This window comes from Mixophyes fleayi, chromosome 3 (genome assembly GCF_038048845.1).
Source record: "Mixophyes fleayi isolate aMixFle1 chromosome 3, aMixFle1.hap1, whole genome shotgun sequence".
In the NCBI taxonomy this organism is placed as follows: domain Eukaryota; kingdom Metazoa; phylum Chordata; class Amphibia; order Anura; family Limnodynastidae; genus Mixophyes; species Mixophyes fleayi.
In genome coordinates this window covers 229,647,365-229,653,878 of record NC_134404.1, presented here as the reverse complement: position 1 = coordinate 229,653,878, position 6,514 = coordinate 229,647,365, and the positions used below count along the sequence as shown (strand labels likewise).

At 43.0% G+C, this 6,514-nt stretch overlaps 1 pseudogene; it reads right to left on the bottom strand.

Annotated features, from left to right (window-relative positions):
* Nucleotides 1-1,295: 1,295 nt before the first annotated feature.
* On the bottom strand, nucleotides 1,296-1,443 carry LOC142146867 (U2 spliceosomal RNA; annotated as a pseudogene).
* Between the last annotated feature and the right edge of the window lie 5,071 nt (nucleotides 1,444-6,514).

Genomic DNA, 6,514 nt, shown 5'->3' with positions numbered 1-6,514 from the left:
TACCTGAGCGGCAGGAGGCCGGCTGGATGAGAAGTCCCAGGATACCTGAGGCAGCGGTCAGTAGGTGCAGCGCACAGATAAGTAGACCAACAGGGACACGAATCCACAGGAATCAATAACACGTGGAACTGGACTCACGCAGAACCCAGGAGAGTGGAGATGATCCAGCAGAGGAGTAGTAGATGAAATATAAATCCAATGCAGACAGGAGGGTAGACCTGCGGGACACGTGAAGGCGTGGAGAGCGGATCAGCAGTAGATGGATGATAGCGCGGTCAGCAGCAGCAGGGCTCTGCGGTACACGGAGGTAACCAGTAGCAACCAATAGTTGTCAGTAGCGATGGAACACGGGATAGCAGAGTAGACCAGGAGCTGTTGATCACGGAGAGTAGCAAATGGCAATGAGAGCAGCAGTCTCGAGGAAACACAGGAGAGCTGAGAAGAGACTACAGTGCACAGGAGCAGCGGATAGGAATCAGCTAACTTGTCACGATGATGAACACAGGCGAGTTGTAGGCTGGAGGCTGTAGTGCACGGAAGCAGCGGGTAGACATCAGCTAACAATCCCGATGATGAACACAGGCGAGTTGTAGGCTGGAGGCTGAAGTGCACGGAAGCAGCGGATAGACAACAGCTAACAGTCACGATAATGAACACAGGCGAGTTGCAGGCTGAAGGCTTGTAGTGCACGGAGGCAGCGGATAGGAATCAGCTCACTGACTTGATGAGGAACAGGTGAGTGGATGTAAAGTAACGGTTGGAGTGCACAGAGGCAGCGGGTAGGAACCAGCAAACAGTCACAGTGAAATATAATAGCGATGATGTGGATTAGAGGACTGAAGTGCACGGAGGCAGCGGATAGGAATCAGCAAACAGTCACAATAATAAGTAGTAGCGTTGAAGTGGGTTGGAAGACTGTAGTGCACGGAGGCAGCGGATAGGAATCAGCTAACAGTCACGATGATATAGTTGATGGTAGAAGTGGTATGGGAACCACAGTAGTAGAAGTGGTTTGGAAACCACAGAGGTAGAAGTGGTTTGGAAACCACAGGAATCAGCAGCGCTGAAAACACGAGGAATACAGGAACACCTTCAGAGACTCATAGGGAATGAGACTCCAAGATCAGGCAACGTGGTGTTGACCACAGGTGCTTAATATAGGGAGTGTTGCCTGATCTGCCAATTGAGTTAAGGGGACATACACAGAAGTATAGGAAAGGGCTGCGCATGCGCAGACCCTCAGGATGGAGGACGGCCACGGTTCCTAAATGTCCGGGAAGAGGCACTCACGGTACGGTGAGTGACACCACCTTTAGCAGTTTGAACCTTTACCAGTGTTAGATCATGCTATGGAAGAGCCACGATCAGTATTACGATCACCTGTGTTGGGCCTGATAAGAACAGATACTACATTTGATCTTAGCCAAAAGGCAGAGAAGCGATCAGATCCAGAGTGAAAATTCCTCTGAATTTCTGGATGAAAACTTAAAGAAAGGCTTCATTCACCATATTACTCCTCCTGCTGGTGCTGCCTTATTCTTTGTCGAAAAGAAAGATTCTACCCATTGACCCTGTATTGATTATAGGGAACTCAATAAGATTACAGTCAAGAATCGTTATCCACTCCCCTTAATTCCTGAATTATTGGAGAGGCTACAGAAGGCAAAGTTCTTTCCAAAGCTTAAGTAATGTGGGGCATACAATCTTGTTCGTATTCGACCCGGGGATGAGTGGAAAACCACCTTCAGGACAAGATATGGACATTGTGAGTCTTTGGTCATGCCTTTCGGTCTATGCAATGCCCCTCCAACTTTCCAGCATTTCATCAATGACATTTTGAGAGATAAATTAGACCAATTTGTTGTTGCCTATCTGGACGACATTCTTATTTTCTCTGATAATTTGGAAGAACAACGCAAACATGTCCGTATTGTACTCGAAAGACTTCGGAAGAACCAATTGTGCATCAAATTGTAGAAGTGTGAACAATCTGAAATTCAATTCTTAGGATACATGATTTTCCCTATGGTCTGATCATGGATCCCAGTAAGATCAATGTAGTGGTTAACTGGCCTGTACCTAAGAATGGAAGTACAACTGTTTATTGGGTTTGCAAATTTTTACCAGAAATTTATAAGAAACTTTTCTGGAATAATTTCCCCTATTATGCAACTTACCAAGAAGGCGTTCCTTCTAAATGGTCACCTGAAGCTCAAGAAGCTTTTACTCGACTTAAGACTCTTTCCACATCAGCACCAATTTTGATACATTCAAATCCTGAATTATCCTTTGTTGTCAAAGTGGATGCCTATGATTTCACAGTGGGAAGAAGTGCTTTCTCAACGTATCGGTAAGAAGCTATTGTTGCATCCTTGTTCTTATTTTTCTAGCCAGATGACATTAGCGAGAAGAACAATTTATTGGAAACAAGGAATTACTGGCCATTAAGTGTGCTTTTTTAGAATGGAGACACCTTCTTGAGGGTTTGGTCCTCTCAGTGACAGTTCTCACCGATCACAGAAATCTTGAATTTTTACGCACTGCTACACAATTGTCCCCTAGACAGACCAGATGGATTTTATTCTTCTTTTGCTTTAACTTTATAATTACTTACCAACCGGCATCCAGAAATGGCAAAGCAGATACACTCTCGAGAATGTTTTCTGAGTCTCATATAGAAGAAAACTCTGGAAAGATGATTTCACCTCAGCACCAATTCTTAGGGGCTACTGTTTCTGCAGATTTACTCTCTCTTTTGAAGAATGGTTATGACGCTGATCCTTTCCTCAGGAATCCTTCTTCAGATATTAATTTAACATTTCACAATGGCTACTGGACTCAGCTTCATCACCTTTATGTACCTGAGTCAATACGAGTTGAAGTATTGAAATTAGTTCATGATTCCAAACCTGCTGTTTCATTTTGGAGCATATAAGACTCAAGAATTGTTAACATGTTCCTTCTGGTGGCCAAATTTTAAAAGAGATGTTAAAAGATATGTTTCATATGCCTGATACTAGACTCCACGCACCTCACTACTGGGTTTACTACAACCTCTTCCTATCCCATCTTGTCCCTGGAGCTCTAACGGTATGGATTTCATAGTTGATCTACCTCCTTTGAAAGGGATGACAACAATCCTTGTGGTAGTGGACCATTTAAGTAAAATGGCTTATTTTATCCCTGTTAAAGGAGTACCCACTGTTGAACAGACTACAGAGCTTTCAATTCAGGAAATAATCAGGCTTCATGGCATCCCTGATGATATAGTGTCTGATCGAGGGTTCAGTTCACTTCTAAACTTTGGAAGAGTTTTTGCAATGCCCTAGGGAGAGAGGTTAATCTGTCCTCTGCTTTCCACCCACAGTGTAATGCACAAACAGAAAGAACTAATCAGACACTTGAACAAAACTTACAATCGTTATCTTTAACATGATTGGATGGATTTTCTGCCCACTGCTGAAATTTCTTACAGTAACTCTGAACACAGTTCTATTTCCCAAACGCCCTTCATTGCCAATTTTGGATTCCATCCAACGTTTATCCTGAATCTCCCTGTTTGTACACCAATTCCAACTGTGACTGATAGAATCACAACTTTACAAGGCAAAGTCTATGTTTTTATTCCCCATTGTTTAATAAAGATTCCTTCTTTTAACTCTCCTCTTAAGGTCCAAGAAAAGAGTTTATGTCAGATATTTACTTTTACAAAGATTTACTTTTTTTCAAAATAAAAAAAGAGTAACTAGAAACAGTAATGTTTTGACAATTACCTGTTCTTCTTTACATATTGTAGGAATTAAGTGACTCCTTACTCCAGTCTGCTTAAGCATTTGCTGTTTTATTCTAGCATAAAAACAGCATAACAAACGTTATAAAGTATGTCCAAGGCTTCCTGACACTAACTACATCCACCAGCCCTAGCTATTGTCCTTCCACTAGTCATTGTTGGAAGCCCTGTCTACCAGATCCCACAATCCTTTTATTCACAACAAACATACCACAGCAATCACACCCATGTAGTGCACCTGTGAGTAAAATCCTTCCTCAAGGTAACAGCAGGATCATTAACCCTGTCTGTACCTTTCCCTGCCGGACAGGTCCTATTCTGGTTACCTTTTCCACAGTATATTGTCGTGTGCTCTCTTATGGTATACTCATATTTTTATTTATTAATACTTTTTTATTTTTATTAACATCTATTAATAAAGCCCACAAAACTGAGCAGTATTGTACAAAGTGGTAGAACAAAGAAGGTATACACAATTCAAGTAAGTTAACATAGTGCTAGATATGAAAAAAGAAGTAAGACAAAAGTTGAGTGTAACAAACACAAGTAGTATAAAAAAAGGGGAATAACAAGGATGGCATGGGCAGCAGAATTTAGGGAGCAACCCCGGGTGAAGATAGCATAGAGTGTAAGTGAGGCAAACATTAGCAGACATGAGTTAATGGAGGAGGGTAAAGCCTAGAAGAAGCAGCATGGTAGAAAACAAGGATTGGAAGAAACTTGGGGACGAAGCTTGTGAGAACTTGGTGGGGGAAAGGTCAGGTAGGCTTTGGTGAACAGGTGAGTTTTGAAGGAATGTTTGAAGCACTGGAGGCTGGGGTTGAGTCTGATAGAGTGAGGGAGAGCATTCCAGAGGTGAGGAGCAGCACAGGAGAAATCCTGGATGTGGGAGTGAGAGATGGTAATCAAACTGCAGGAGAGGCGACATTCCTTAGCTGAGCAGAGAGGGAGTAATAGAGTTTGGAGGGAGACACAATAAGAGATGTAGAGGTAAAGAATAGGGCAAAAGCTGCAAGGGTAAGGAAATTTAATTGCAGTCTTTAGGGGATGTGGAGCCAGTAAATGGTTTGGCAGAAGGGACAGGCAAATGCAGAGCAGTGAGAAAGGTAGATCAGTTTTGCTACAGTATTTAAGATACATTGAAAAGAAGAAGAGGTGTGGTTGATGGGGAGGCCAGACAGGAGAAGATTGCAATAGTTGAGAGATGACCAGAGAGTTGATGAGAGTTTTGGTAACCTTGAGAGATAGGAAGGGCCTAATCCTGGCAATATTGTCTGAAGACAGGAAAAGAAGAGGGACTGAATGTGGGGAGTGAAGGAGAGGGAAGAGTAGAGGATTATGGCCAGACAGTGGACTTGAGTAACTAATGAGATCATGGTGCTATCACCAGTGAGGGAGAGGTGGGGAGGGGTGGAAATCTGAAAAGGAAGGAAGGCATTCATTCAGTTTTGGCCATATTAAGTATCAGAAAGCATTGGAACATCCAGGAGGAGATGGTGGAGGGACAGTTGGAAATACAAGAGAGGAGGGAGGGGGAGAGGTTAGGGGAGGAAAGGTAGATTTGGGTGTCATCAGCAGAGATATGATATTATAGGCTAAAAGAACTGATTAGATTGCCATGTGAGGATTTGTAGAGTGAGAAGAGCAGGGGGCTGAGGATGAAGCCCTTGGGGGACCCCTATAGGAGCATGGAATGTGGAGAGCCAGAGATTGTGACAGAGAAAGATTAGGTGGAGAGATAGTGGGTGAATAATGTGAGGAATGTATCGCAGAAACTAATGGATTGAAGGGAGCACAGTATCAAAGGCTGTGGACTGGTCCAGAAGGATAAAAACAGAAAAGTGAACCTTGGATTTGACAGAAAGAAGTTAATTGGCGACTACGGTAAAGGCTGTTTCTGGGTTGTGGAGCAAGAGGAAACCAGATTGGAGATGATTTGGGAGGGAGTTGTCAGACAGGAAGATGGTAAGGAGGGACTAGACAGGCCACTCAAGAATTTTGGAGGTAAAGAGAGATTGGCCAATAACTTCTCAGTGAGTCCTGGTGAAGAAAGATTTTTTAAGAATGGGTGAGAAAAGCATGTACTTGAAGGAGAAGGGGAAAACACCAGAGAAGAGGGGAAAGTTGAAGAAGTGGGTGAGGTGGAGGCTGGTATTGGTGGAAACTGTGTGCATAAGTTAACAGGGAATGGGATCAAGGTAGCAGATAGAGGGGGGGAAGAAGATAAAAGAAAAGCTTAGACTTTATACTTAATGATGGGGAGGAAGGAGCTGAAGGAGGGGCAGATAGTGGGAGAGGAGGGTGGAAGGGGGGATAGGGGCAAGAAATCCCTGAGAGGAGATTTCCAATTTGATAGTTTCAATATTGGAAGAGAAGTAGGTGGCGAAGTCCAGGGCAGTAAGGAAGGGAGGGAGAAGAGAGTGAGAGGGCAGAGGAGGATATGGAGAGGGGTGGGTAGGAGAAGTGAGGGGAGGGAGGGAGGGGAGGAGAGAGGAGGAGCGAGGGCCGAGGATGGATTTGAAGGTGTCCCTGATGAGACTATTAAGTGTGCCTATTCTTTTTAAATATATTGACAAATTATATATTGCTGTCTATTCTATTCTATTAAATATCTTTGAGTTGCTGTCTTTCTAATAAACATTCCCAAACACAAAATTGCATTTTATTTTTGGAACAAAAAAAACAAAAACATTCGTATTTATGTATTTATTTATATTCCAAAAC